The sequence below is a fragment of the Stegodyphus dumicola genome, chromosome 9 (genome assembly GCF_044657685.1).
Source record: "Stegodyphus dumicola isolate Sdum_Otavi_A_Nest chromosome 9, ASM4465768v1".
In the NCBI taxonomy this organism is placed as follows: Eukaryota; Metazoa; Arthropoda; class Arachnida; order Araneae; family Eresidae; genus Stegodyphus; species Stegodyphus dumicola.
The window spans coordinates 169,389,286-169,404,862 of record NC_140776.1 but is presented as its reverse complement, the minus strand read 5'-3'; positions in this window follow the sequence as shown (position 1 = coordinate 169,404,862).

The following is a 15,577-nucleotide window of genomic DNA, read 5'->3' as shown; positions in this document are numbered from 1 at the left end:
AGAGAACTACTTTGAAGGAAGGTGATGATGTCACGGAGAACTGATTCTGTAAGTAGAAAGATTCATTGAACCAGTCTCGTTTTTTTTGTGTCACACCTTGCATATTCCAAACATGGTTCGTTTTGTTTGATTATGGCAAAACACGCTGTGGTTATTTGTCTAAGAGGAAAGATGACTTCTTCGAGGTCTCTGTAAGGCGAACTAGCTCTTAGTTACGTCCCACATCAGAAAAAACATGAAAACGCCCTTGCAGCCAACCCATTCTGGACTTGTGCGATTTTTTATTATTTCGATGCATCTAATCACATCCAAGGGCATTACAACAGGGATTTTGTTTGTGTTTGTGCTTGAAAAGAATTATAGTATATTGGGCAATTACAAAACTTGTTCTGTTTGAGGATGGGATATGTTGTGAGTGGAAAATTCAGAGGCGTAGTGATTTGCTAGAGACTCATCTTTATCGGTTTCTTTGTATGCGATCTCGCTAGTGCTATTAAGATGTGTAATAATTGTGTTGCGTCGTTATACTTAGAAACAGCATTCAAGACAGAACTATAATCCGTTGAAAGTGATTATGAGAATCTGGTCCAGTCAAGTTGAACTATTTTTTTATAAGGGTCCGAACCTGATTGAGTGTATTCATGATAATTCCGTATTGCGGACAAAATGATATTTTCCAGGTTTCCTTAGCATGATTTGTATTTTTTAATCAATTCTCTTGATGCAGGAGTTTTACATCGTTTTACTTCTGCATCTTCTTTGCTGTTTTTGGTGTGTGCACAATGTGTAACATATTCGTATATTCTTTTGTCAAATCCTATATATCAGCGGTTCTCAAACTTTCAACTAACGCGTACCATCTTAAAATATTGAAAATCTTTAGTACCATCACTACATTTTACAGTGATTTTGTTTGAATTTCTGAATAGAAATATTAAACAACAACAATAATAATAATAATAATGATACAAAAATCCGAAAGCTTTCAGATTTTGCATTACGCCCAAAGGGATACTTTTTTAACCTTCTGTGTGTTATCTTTATTTATTAAATATCCTGCTTTGCACTTAAAACATAAAATTCAATTCCACAGGTATATAACAAAATAATTTTAAAATGAGTATATATTTAGTTTTTCCGATACACAGTATCGCGAGCTGGAGATAAAAATCTTGTTTTTCTCTGTGCAGTTTTGCCGCTACTCACTTTGCAATCGTAGAGTTTGTTAATCAAAATTTCGTTGTCCATTTAGTTTCAGGTGCGGCTATCTTTATTTGAGAAATCTCTCCGGAATGTTTTCCTGTTAAAGCCCGAACACCGTCACTGCATACGGCAATACACTTATTCCAAGGACATTCTCAAGCATAAAGTTGTTAATTACTTTGAATATTTCACTTGCAGTTGCTCTATCATGAAGGGATTCACAAAATAAATACTCTTCAGCAATCGGTTTATCTTCTTCGAAAACGTATGTAAACTAATAATTGAACAATATTCGTTATATCAGTTTTTTTTTCATCCAATTGCAAATGCTCACTGTTTTATTTTTTAACAAGTGTGCCTTTTTCGGAATTTGTCATATCCTGAATTCGTCGACTTACCGCATCATTTGATAAGGGAATATTATTAAGTTCATTAGCCTCTTTTCGTTGAATAATGTTAAAATGATATCTCAAGCTGCTGGTAATATAAGGATTTCTCTAATAGTGTGAGCCTGCCCAGTCTTAGGAATATTTAGGCTTACCAGGTAACTAGTGCTTTCACTCGAAGTAACAAGACCTTTCATTACTTGCTTAATATTTTTGAACTTAGATAATTTCCTCCTAAAATAGTCTTCAGATTTATCCTTTAAATTAACATGCTTAAATTCAAGATGTCTCTTACGAGACGACGTTTCATACTTTGCTTCGGTAATAGTTCACCACAAACAACACATTAAGGCATTTCATCTCCATTCCAAGTAAATCCAAATGATAAATAATTTTCATTATATTTTCCAGAAACAATTTTCCTTTCTTTTCAATATTCTGAGTGCTAGCAGATTGTCCTGGATCCGTCACTTGTGAATCATCACCTTTTCGCTTAGTCAATCTTAGCCATTTTTCCATTTTGTAAATCTAGGTTTTGTTTTATTATTTTTTCACAAATATTTAAATATACATTATATTACTAGTTCTTCAAAGCAGACGACGACATTCTCAAATCTCGCAGAAAAATAAGGAAAACAAAGCAACAAAAAGACAAAATACTTACTGTTAGAGACAATAAACCGATGTAAAAAGTGATTATCATTGAAAATGGAGCAATATGAGCCAGGAATTGGCGACATATGAAGTACCGACATGCTAAAAATTCGATAAACTCTCATAGAATTAATGAGGTACTATTATCTATTTTATACAAACTTAATTTTATTTCCTATTAAATACAGCATCCATTTCTATCACGCCTTTTAAAAACATCACGGGGCATTTGGAAAGCAGTTCATGGTCACAAAATCTAAATTTCGACACCCCTTTACTGCTGAAACCAGTTCTTTTGTAGAAAATGTCGCAGATTACATTTTGTTATCTCATCAGAAAAATTTTTAATGAAATTTTTCGTCACGCAATACAGCTGAAAGCATTTATAGCTTCTGAGTGAAATTAAGTTTCCAATAATAAACAATAAAATAATAGGAAAATTATTATTAACAGATAGTATATTATATACTAATAATTATATTATTAATGTTTCTCCAATTTAATTATTATACTAATAATAAAAAAATTTTAATGTTTATCCAAATAAATTATTATACTAATAATAAAATTATTAATGTTTCTTCATGCCATGTTACAGTTTGTATGAGGGGGGGAACGGTTCATTTCTTTAACTGAAACATCTTTTTAAAGCATGCAAATTCCCTCTTACGCTCGTATTTAAGTGCCAAACAAAATTCTAGAGCCAGCTGAAACCCCCAAAACTGCTTATAAATTTAATCAATATTTAACATAAAGGGTACTCTGATTTGAAATGAACAGAGCAGGGCATTAATTATAAGGTGATTCAAAGGGAAATATCTGAAGCTGAGAAATCATCTCACATTTGAGAAATTGTTTCAGGAAGAAGCTCTGTAAAAAAAAAAAAAAAAAAAAAAAAAAAACATAAGTTTAATATTAATAATGCAGTAAACTTTGATATTATTTTGGTAATCATTGACCGAATAAAATCGAATTACCTTAAAATTCTTTCTAATGTAATTAACGAAATTGTGTGAAAATAATTCATTGAAATTGAACTGTTCTGAGCAAACAGTCCTGGGAAATGTATAGCATTTCATTCCGTTACGATCGAAATGTTGTTTCAACATTGGCAAACTTAGGACTCTGAAATATTGTAGAAAAAGGAACATATATATATATATTTGTACATATATTTACGACGTAATTGCAAAATGTTTACCGCCGATCATGTCAAAACACGTTGATCTTAACGGCAAGTGGCTGAATGTTTTTGTCTTCACGACGGTACGTCACTGCTTCAAGGCAGGGCATGGGAAAAAACAGTCAGGACCTCTCCTCTTACTTCCTTTCACCATGGTGCTCTAGTTCAAAATTAGGGACAGAACTGAGAAAAGTCGTACAATCACTTGTATGGTATTCAAGGCAAAGATTCTTGGTAAAGACAGGCGCAATCTGGAATCCTTGCCACAATGAATTTCGTGAGATTGATCTGATTCAAACAAGCGAGAATAGGAAGAACAGCAGCTACTTGTATAACAAAAAGTGATCGTTTAAGATTTGTGTTATATTTTACGTTATAAACAACAAGACTAACTTAATCAACTCTTATTTGGCTTTTTACGAAACTTGATTTGTAATTACTTTTAAATAGTTGCTAAGGGCACTATTTCTTCAAATAGTTAAGGAAATTTCGCATTGGAGGCGTCTGATAGTGTTCAAATATAGTTCGGCTTTTTAGATAGGTTTAACAAAATCAAGCATACATGTACCATATCTCAGGTTTACAAAATGAAGGTGATTTCCTAGAGGATAATACAACATACTAGAGTACATGATCTATTAGACTGAAACTCTGTTAAGAAATAGTATTTCATAATACGGAAAAAACTCTATTCCAGTGATTTCAACACAGAGGCAGTCGAAGCAATCACGTAATGACAAGTGAAATTATTTTCCATTCTGTAATTAGCTTTATTATGACAATACTTCTTCCTGAGTGCGTACGAGCTTCTAATACATTGAATGCACACAGGTACCATGATAGGTTAATAAAAATATCTTTCATCAAAATAAACACTTTAAATTTCTGGAACTTTCCCCAGAAATACTTGTACAGGAATTCATAATATCACAACGTACAATCAGTAGTTATAAACTCACAAATCAAATTACTTCTGCTAAAATTTGAATACACTGCGCGTTCTACTACAATTTACATACTCTGGCATTGGCAATTCTAGGGGAAAGTAAAGGCTTGACAGGAAAGATAGCTTAAAATAAATGTTAGTTAAAATAAATATAAACCCTACAAGCTTGTTGCAGGCCCCCAGGTAGTAAGTCTCCAATGGAACTTGGTACTAATTTTATCGCACTCAAGGGATGAAAGGCTGTTTCAATCTTGCCCAGCCTGGGAATCAAACACCGGACCTCTGGTGCTGCTGCGTGACGCACTAGCCACTGTGCTACCGAGCCTCCCTAAAATAGTAAATTTATGAAAATTATTAAAAAAATTTAAAATATCAGGGTACTTTTCCGTTTCGCCGGCGCAAATCTTGCCAAGCAGACTTCATTGGCGACAACACACAGTATACACATAAAAAATGTCAGCAAATGTTAGTTCTAAGAAACTTTTATTTTAAAGACATAAACATTTTAATATTGTTTAAAATTTTGTAAAATGATAATAAATAAAGACAAGAGATTAATTGAAGAATTTACTATGCTTTCATGGTACAACATTCTGATTCGCCGTTTCATATCACGTGACCCCAAGTGATCTCATCTCATGTTAAACTACGCTAATTCTCTCAGTAATTATGTACATTAATTTCAAGTTAAATCTTAATTTGGAATACAAGTTTAAATGCAAGAATTATTTCATTTCGTATGAATAGTTTACTCGGAAATTATGTAAAACCGCAGTGCTTTACTTCGCCAGTGCATTCTCATTAGAATTGATGAATTTAACCCTTGATTTTGCCTATTCTATACTTTCGGGTGAGCGTGTGATTGCATCCTAATTGATTTAATTATCGCGAATGGCCTTAGAACATAAAATTGAACTATCTGGTAAAAATTCTATGTAATTGTGTCCCAGTATTGAAAGAAACATTCAATCTGATAGAACTAGCTGCGACGTGTTTTGAAAATGAAACGTGAAAGGTTACCAGCGAGGATATTCTGTCTGGCATCGGTTGTACCATTTTGGGCAACTTTATCGCTTGCACCGGCAAAAAAAAAAAAAAAAAAAAAAAAAAAACCAATATTGGTTTGACAAAGGTAAGATGTAACTGAATTTAATTAGTTGGAAATACTGTCTGACTTTCCATGAGTTAAAAAATAATTTCAACTAAAATTTCTTTTTTCAGTTTTTCATGTTATTTTTTTAATGTTATTGTAATCTGATTTATCATATTTAGTCATATATTCCATCCCTCTTTGCACTATAGTGTATAATTCAAAGGACTTATCAGTTTCAGCAATATTTCTCTAACCAGTATACATTTTTACCATAAGTCTGTTTCTAAACCGTATCCTGAAAAATTAAGGAGTAAAGTACACAAAGAAGGAAAATATGCAAGTAAATAATGGCATTTAGTGTTGTTTATGTGTCTAATATTTGTACTAGATTGTAAAAGTTATAAAATTCTATTAGCTTTTATTCTTTTTTAAATTGAGAGGCTTCTTTGCACCCAAATGGTTAAAGCCTTCCAGAACTGGTACTTTGATCTAACTTCTATTCCTAATAAATAATCCAGCTGCATACAGTTTACTCAATTTCTGCCATGTGTAAGGTAAACAGTATTAGCTTTATTTAAATATATCTTTTACAACTATTCCATCAGGTAGATTGTTTTCATATTTTGCCTTAATTGAGTCAACCTGCTAATTAAGAATTTATTAAAGTTAATATGTTAAGTTTTTGTGTATATAATTCATTTTAAGTATGTGCGAGCAAATGCATACATTAACAGTTACGTAGAATTATGTTTTGGGTATCAAATTTAGAAATTTTAGGGCTGTTTTTAGAAGAGTTATTAATGATTTATACCATATTAATATTGGTAAAAAAATTTCTGTGGCTTTTATATGAGAGTATATATTTTAAAATAGCTGCATGATATGGTAGAGGCAAAAAACTTCATGTGAATCATAAATTAATATTACGTGGGAATTTTTAATTTATTTAATAAATAAAATATTCAAGCCACAATAAAATTTTTTTCACTGGATTATTTGCATGCAAAGTTTGCAGCAAATATTTCCTGCAACAGAAGTGACAATTTTTATTTTGCCAAGACAGGAAATTTAATTAGTGAAAGCGGTAACCCTATTTTGAGATGTTAAACTGGAAGGCAAATTTTTGAACTTAAATTGATTTTTGAAGGAAGACTTCATATAGTCTTGCTATCATTCTACGTGGCTCTTAACTTTTTTATGGTATTTATAATTTTATTGTTATTCAGCTTTCTGTTTGCTTAGAATGCACATGAATGTAGACTTGAAATATTTTATATTGCAAATTGAGATGCCATTGTTATCATAATTAAGGATTTGTGTTCTGATTTTGGAGGAATTTAGTGATAATACTTTAAATTGTGTATTGGTTTCTGGTTTATTGAAATGTGTAAAATAGCCTGTTAATGCATATACGTATGTTAATGACATGTATATGTTTATGAAGTATTCTGTTATATGTATATAGTGTTGTGATTAGTTTTCTGCTTACTCTTTATTTAAGAAAAAGTTATCTGTAAGAAAGCGAATAGTCTTTACTAAATGCAGGAGTCAAATTGGAAAGGCTAATGCAATATAATTAATACAAAATTAAGCTTTTTCTCGTGATCTTAAATACAAACATAGCCATTAAAGACTTTCTTAACCTTGCAGTTCTAAACAAATCTTTAGGTATTTTTTACTTGAAATTTTAGGCATTGTGTAAGGTATATAATTGAAGTTTACTGTGTGATAGTGTGAACTTAAATTTTTAATTACTGAAATGTAAATTTTTAAATATGAAATACACAGTACATTTTATATGCATCTTTTAATACTTCAACTATATTTAAAAACTGAAAACATCTGAAGTGCGAAATTATTACAAATTTTTCTTTCTCTTGTTTAGGAGCTGTTCTCAAAACATTGGGTGACAAAGAATTCACATTTACAAAAATCGAGCAGGATATTAAAGACAGCGAAATATAGAGCAAATATGGCGAAGCTGAATGAAATCTATGTTGAATTTTATTATTGAAAAAAATTATGCTCTTCAGATTTAATGTTAGTTTTTATTGTTTAACAGTTATTGCAATTTTCGAATACCTGTAAAATAAACCTAATTCGTAAATTAATTTCATGTGTATTTCTTTTGCAAGTATTACAGTACATAATACTTCAAACAACTTGAAATTTGATACTTGTTAATTTATGTGGGATATGTTTATAATAATTTTATAATTTAAATAACTCAATGTCGTCATATGAGCGTAGTCTAAAATGGACAGCATTTGACAACAAATTAATAAAAAAATTAGCCAACTTCTAATTGCTTTCTTTTATCCAGCTGCCTCCTTTTAAATCATTTAATACATTAAGCTATTTGATGAAAAAAAAATAATTGGTATGTCCACATATGTATATATTTGTGTATTATCTGAAGATATGAATGCAATATTTGTGACATTAAACATTCATCTTCAAAGAAAATAACAAAAAGTCAACTTCATAACTATTGGAAAAGGTAAGTTTTCTACAATTTCCTGGTCTATATTTAACAATTTTTAAATTTAGCAAACTCATCCAAATAATCTAAATGTATGATGTTTTTTTTTTTTTTTTTTTTTTTTTTCGCTACAGTCGTTTACTGAATTTGGTAATTAACTATATTGTACTTTAGATAGAAATTAACGTAGATATTCCCCGTATTTTACGGTACAAAAACTTATATATTTGATAATAATTGACGTAAATCTCCCCTATGTTTTCTTTGCATATGCGAATGACTTTGGTAAAAATTTTGTCCGATGTCCTCTCCTCTTTATTGTGTATCAGTGCACATTTTTGGTAAAATATTTGCATACATCACCAATTACCTATTTACTGCATGTTTCATAAAATGTGCTTATTTTAATCACATATTTTTTATATAAATCTATGCAAAAATGTTCTGTATATAAAAAAGAAAAAGATAAAATGTTAATTTGATATCAAATTTTTACATATCCACCTTTTAGGTATGTACAGCAATATGGAATACATATATAACTGGAAAATTTAAAAGCAACAAAATTAATTTCTATTCAAAAATTGCGTAACACTTAAAGGCTGAAAATCACTTTTAATATTTCATTTCATATTTATTCAAGTGACTACAAAATATGCAATAAATTTTGTAAACCTGAGTTCTATGTTTTAAATTTATGTTTATAATTATGTTTTAAATTTAAAACATAGAATTGATTTTTACGAAATGTATTGCATATTTTGTAGTCACTTTGAAATGAAATATTAAAAGTGATTTTCAGCCTTTAAGTGTTACGTAATTTTTGAATAGAATTTTTTTTTTTTTTTTTTTTTTTTTTTTTTTTTGCATGTACTAGGGCATTTAAATTTTCCAGTTATATATATTTCATATTGCTGTACATAACTAAAAGGCAGATATGTAAGAATTTGATATAAAAATTATATTTTACCTTTTAATCATAGCATGCAGAAAGTTTTTGCATAGATTTATATAAAAAATATGCGATTAAAATAAGTAAATTTTACGAAAAATGCAGTGAAAAGGTAACTGGAGATTTATGCAAATTTTTTACCAAAAAATGTGCATTTATACAAAGTAAAGTGGAGAAGACATCGGATTAAATTTTTACCAGTCATTCGCATATGCAAAGAAAACATAGGGAAGATTTAGGACGATTACTATCAAATATATACTTTTTTGTACCGTAAAATACGGGAAATATATACGTTTTTGTACCGTAAATTACGGGGAATATCTACCTTAATTTTTACCTAATATATACGTTTATATACAGTAAAAAATCGGGGAAACTTACGTAAATTTTTACTAAATATATACACATACGTGAAGCAAAAAATTGAGATTTACGTACGTGCGATAAATATACGTAAATTTTTACTAAATGTATACGTAAATCCCTGAAATTTACGTATATTATACGTAAAAGTCGCGAATTAACAGCAGTCTCTCGCTTAAATATACCTAAATTTTACGTAAAAGTTACGTATAGTATACCGTAAAAATATGTGTAAATATCTAGTAATTGCCACTGACACATTTTATAATATTTTTACGTTCAACTTGAACGTTTTTTATACGAAAGGCCATTCGTAAATTGCGCGTATTTTTCTCGTGCAATTTACGAATGCTTGCTGCCTTGATCTACGCCGCCCTAAAACGTTCGTCTTGGTTATATGATGATTACATGCGTATAAGTGAAAAAAAAGGTAACATGGGTATATGATATTTTTATTATCTGCATTTCATATTTACAATTTCGTCTATTTTTTCATGGTGGTACTTTTCAAAGAAAGTGACACCACCTTTGAAAAAACACAACCAAACTATGTTTTGCACATGTACCGGGATCTGTATCAGATTCACTGCCTGAAGCAATTCGTGTAGAATATTCTGTGCTTTCAGAAATGGTCAAACCTCTCCGATACATTTGGAAAATAATTAAAAATGTGAAAAAATAAACTAATAATGTATTTACTATTAGGAACCTATAAGCTATAAAATAAAATTAAATAAACGTCCACAATCCAAAACTATCAAAACGTAGCACTAACAAAACTTCTTTGAACGAGCGAAATTGCTCGCCAGGTTCGATGAAAGAAGCAAATCGTACAATCAGTAATAAAAACATTTCTGGATAAAACATTTATCGAGGATGTGAGGTAAAAGTGGGGACACCGTTTTCTCCTGCACTGCATATGTGCCAATCAGATTAAAAGCGACGAGAGATAAAAGTAACGCAACGAAGAAAGTTAAATGAAAATCGGCAGTCAAAGCTAGGTTACGAAGTTCCAGTCGTTAAGTTAGTGTGTTAGTAAGAAACGTTCTGATTCAATCATCTTCTGGAATGACTTGGTAACTAAGGTATTCTGAAACATATGCATCATTACAGCTAGTCCTGTTTTGAATAAAAGCTCATTTATTGTGTTCCACTCTAGAGTCGAATTGTAAATCAGCATTTACCAGTTTGTTTCTCTCAGAATCTTATTCTGTACTACATGAAGTTTGTGGAATTCTGCATTTGAGTCTGACGGCTAGGCTGCAGAAGCGTTTGAACTTTGAACCTCATTTTTCTGCTGGTCTCTCTGAGAATCTTAACCAGTAAATGTCTTTAGCTTCAATAGGCCTTTTGCGGTAGTAAAATAAGAAATGGTGTAATAACACTAACACTCGGAGGAGAGAATCATTCTTGACTTATGTTACAATAAAAATTCTTAAATGGTTAATTAGTTTGTTTTGTAGCCATAACAATCCAGAGATACATATATAATGTTAGAATACAAATGTATGTTCTATGAAGGGAAAAAATATGATTAGAAAAATTTACCCAGAATGATAATAACTAAAATATTTCACAAGAGAATCAATTATTTCTTATTTTTTAGCATCACTTCTTCAGAATAAGCATAAAGTGTTTGAATAAGCATAAAGTGTCGCATGATTTTTATATGGTGTTTAAATATGGTGTTCGCAAGACAAACTAAACTGAGCAAACTGGTACTTATACGTCATTGACACCAGATCTACATTACACGTGACTTCACGAATATCGCGAAAAACTGCTGAACTCATCGGCACAAGTAAATCATTCTCCATCTGTCCAAATTAAAAGTTCTGAAAAAAACTCAATCGTGAGAAATTCTTGTAGTCGATCAGCATAAAGGGTATGAAACTTATTTTTTGAACCAAAGAAGAAGCGCGCTCACGCTGAACTGAAAATGAGGATTCACGAGGTCGATGAACAAGGAAGCACTAGTGGATACGCAATTCGTGTCTGTATGTTGCTAGACGGTAGAAAACATATCAGCAGCAATCTTATACGTATTAGGAGTATCAGTCATCTTACAATTTACCTGCAAGTTGAATTAATCTCACTTAAATTTTCATGGTTTTTTCAGGCAGCATTCGATGACAAGAAAAATGGCACATGACGTCGGCAGGGAAGAAGAAACAGGCCAGAAGACCGTCCGTCGCCCCCATACTCCAGCAGCAGAAAAAAAAAAGAGAGGGAGAAACCGGTTGTTGCATCCCTTTAGGCGTTGTCTTCGTACGGTCGCGATTAACAAAAACGATGCCTAAATAATGCGGAGGCTTGCCTGCACAACTGAGTCAGGCATTTAGTTAAACCATAGCAATTTTACACAAAGTCCGTAGAAGCAATTTTGAAAAGCAACTTCAGGTGAATCGTTGATTCCTAGTAATTATACGCAAAGTCAGAGAAGCGTAACATAGAGTTGGCCTTAAAATGCATGTATCCTTAACTCGTTTTTGAAAAAAAAAATTCTTGCGAGCATCGAAAGTTTGCTGGCAATAATACAGGCTTTCCGTATGATGTGCGAATAATGATTTAAGTGAAATGGAAGCATAAAATATGAAAGTATGTTACACATTATGGTGGTGTATTTAATTATGGAAAAGCACACTAGGGCTATCTGCCTAAGGGGAGGGATGCCTTCGCGGAGGACTATTTAAGGAAAACTGGATCGTATACACGTTACACTTGGGGAAAACCACGAAAACACCCATGCAGCCAGCCCGTTCGCGGGATTCGAACCTCGGACCGAACTACCACTGTTCAGCGACTTTACCGTTCGGCCGCTGGTGGGCCGTTTGTTACACATTATGTATTGAGCAATAGTAAAAAAAGAGTACTTTACATAGATAACAAGAGATATTTTAATAACTATACCATTTTATTCAGGAATTTATTTAATGCTAAAAGGCGTTGTGTAAATCCTATAATAAAATGCAACCCGGTATTGTATCTGGCCTAACTTCATTTTTCGCTAAAGCTTCCAAACTCTCAAATTGCTTATTGTTTGTCAATTGAAGAACCGTGCTGGTTTAAACATATTTCTTCAGAAAAATGTTAAGGTTAGAATTTTTTGTTTTTCTTACAATTTTCGTCAATTTTATATTAATGAAATTGTTGGCACTCACGTTGCAAATCAAAGTTACAAAACGCAACGTGAATACGTTTGGCAGCCAAAATCATTCTAAAACCAACATACCTAGAAAGCAAACTATGAGCTAATATATTTTCCATACCACCACTTTGATTCAAAGAAACAAAGCAGTTTTATTCAAAAAAAATCATCAGACTCCACACATGTCAACAAATGTTTATTTTAAAATTCTTATACCACAAGATAGTATGAAAAAACTGGTGGTCAGCAAACGTGGATTAAATTTCATTATGAAATTGTTGAATTCTTTGAATTAAAACTTAGTCGCAAAAATTCAATTTCACATTACTCATTCAAATTAAGGAAGCATAAATTAAAAATAATTTTGCCAGTTTTTCATTAACCAAACAGATCTAGCTCGCTTCTCTTTCATTATATATTAATAAATAAATTATATTTTTTACATCTTATGTATATATAGTATAAAGAAAAATTGAAACTTAAAGCATTTTATTGTTGAAGCCTACGTGAATGTAATCCACTGTTCGTAGAAGCTGGTGAGTTGCACAGTATTTTTTTCCGAATCCAAACTTTTTATTAATATTAATATTTTTGTTTTGGAGGAAAACATTCATGTGTTCAGGAAACATAAATTCGTATTGCATTTGATAACGAAGATAAGGGTTAGTTAATTTTGAGGGTTTGAATGGTACTGGTCAGGTTTTGAATAGGCGATATTAATTCACGTTTCTGTTTTTTTTTAAACATAGCGATGTAGTTAATTAGCAATGAACATTATTATGGGAATAATAATGTTCATTGCTAATGTGCACATAAATTTATTAGCAATTACCATTATTCTAGAAAAAACAAATTTGGACTGAACGTTTTTGATTATACGATTGGAGTTCACTCAAGTTGCATATTTAGGCTTGTGGTTTAGCAATATAAGTGCTAACCTCAAAAGAGTGAAATTAACTAGTAGTCTCCTTGAAAGATGGGTTTAAGAAACTTTCAACATCTTGTGGGGAGGTATCAGTGTTGTTGGCGACTATAGTATCTTCGCTACGGAGTGCTAATTCGGTTTGGAAACTGTTAACAATAAGCTCAGCTTTCTTCGTGTCTGTGTGAGCTATCACTGCATCTACAAAAAGAACGGAATCAGTGTTTTCTGTTTTGCGTTATCCGGCAGATTCACGCGAAAGACTGTTGCCACTGGCCGTTAGAGACTTTATATATTTTGAATATTGTGATTAGAAGAACTGGTCGCGTGATGTCTTCATCCTATTTTGGAAAATAAGACGAATTTTGAATTTTTATAACGCCCCAAACTGATTATGAAAATTTAAATCACCAGCAATAATGATATTGTTGGGAGTTTTGAGCAGTTTGTTAAAATCTTCCCCAGTGATTTTTAAACCTTTTCCCACTGCCTTATGTGGAAGAGATCCCAATTACTGAATTTGAATCTGGAAAAAAGTTCGATATACTAGCTTCAGGTTTGTTCAGACTCGGTGTATCCATCCTTCTGTGAAGGGTATGGTCTTTAATATCGATACATGTGCCACAATGATACATTTCCAGCAGACTGACAGTTTGTCTGCCATGAAGCAAAATTGTAATTTGCAAGCTTGAGAACTGTCCCTGGCTGGAGTTTGGTCTTTTGCATAAGAATAAGGTGAAAACGCTTTTCATACAGATTTTCCCTGAATTCGGGAAGCTTAGGTATGATATCATTGGTATTCCATAAACAAAGTTTTATGAAGTCGTTAAAAGTATTGAATTTTCATGTTGAGCGGAATCGGAAAATTGGAGCGTAATATGGTTCTTAGAGTTATAGTAGGCTGCGTCAGCACCAGAGTGAGCCACCCTAAGATGTGGCGGAGCAGCTTTGAGAGTTACAGCAGCACTTTCTGGTCAAAACCAGACTGATTAGAAATTTGTATGATTCCCGAAAGAATATCGTTACAATTTAGAATAAAATTTCGTTCTTTGGGTACCGATAAATTTATAAGATAGGGGAGAGCAACATGTTGTTTCCCTGTTAAAACATTGAATTTGAGACTCCGAAGGTATATTACTAGCGTTAAGAGCTGCGGCTGGTTTGCGGTTATTATTAATCTATTTAAGTCCAAATGGCGAATTTCCCGTGAAGGACTATTGTTTTCGTTTTCAGATTTTGCGTCGAAACCTTTAAAATGCTGTATCACGTTACAAATCGTTACCACCAAATATTATCGCCCTGTATTATATTTGAAGAAATTAAATAATGAAGAATCTGCATAAATAAATGTATGTTTCTTGCGTTGTGATAAAACAACGGTGCCTAGAGCCATCAAAATTTGAATAACCTAATCTTCCATAGAGTATGGGCATGTGGAAGACCTAATTTGAATTTGAAATTTGTTTTGTTATCGATTTCATATTTTGTAACAATTTAACGAATTTTTGATTAAAAAACTAAACGAGTTCAAAGGGAGAAATGGCAACGCTTACCGATAAAAGCATTTTTTATCTCTAGCGTGTGAGACTGCGTAGGGAATTCTAAAGATATGGTCAATTTAAAATTATTTTATCATATTATCATATCATTATTTATGAACTGAATTTTATGGTTTAAGTGCGAAGAGACATGGAATTTAACAAATAAAGGTAACACGCAAAATGTTGAAAAAAAAAAAAAACTCATGTTTGGACGTAATTTAAAATCTGAAAGCCTTTCATTTTTTTTTCTTTATTTGTGTGTGTTGTTTTTTTAGTTTTGGTTATTTTGGTGTTGGTGATGGTAGAAATGAAATTTGGCGTGGGATTTCCTTAGGCTCGTTTTGGTTCCTTAGGTTCAATTTGTGGATTCATGACATAACAATTACTGTGTCATCTACATACTGCATACTTTAAATCACATCTACATACTTACATCTACATACTTTCATCTACATACTTTTCCTACGCCTAAATTTAGTTCGAATCCAAGCAAAAGATTTGCTGTCATTCGGGAGGGACCTTTACCATCAAAGGAAAACATTTTCGTATCTGCACACTTTTAGTGGACATAAGAAACAAACTGATACTTTTCCTTTCATTTTGTTTCTTCTCCACACTTGGAAAAGTTTCTTTTCACTCAGGTATATACTGCGAGAAGTGGAAAAATAATTATAACCTCGATTCCTATCCCCTCATTACAG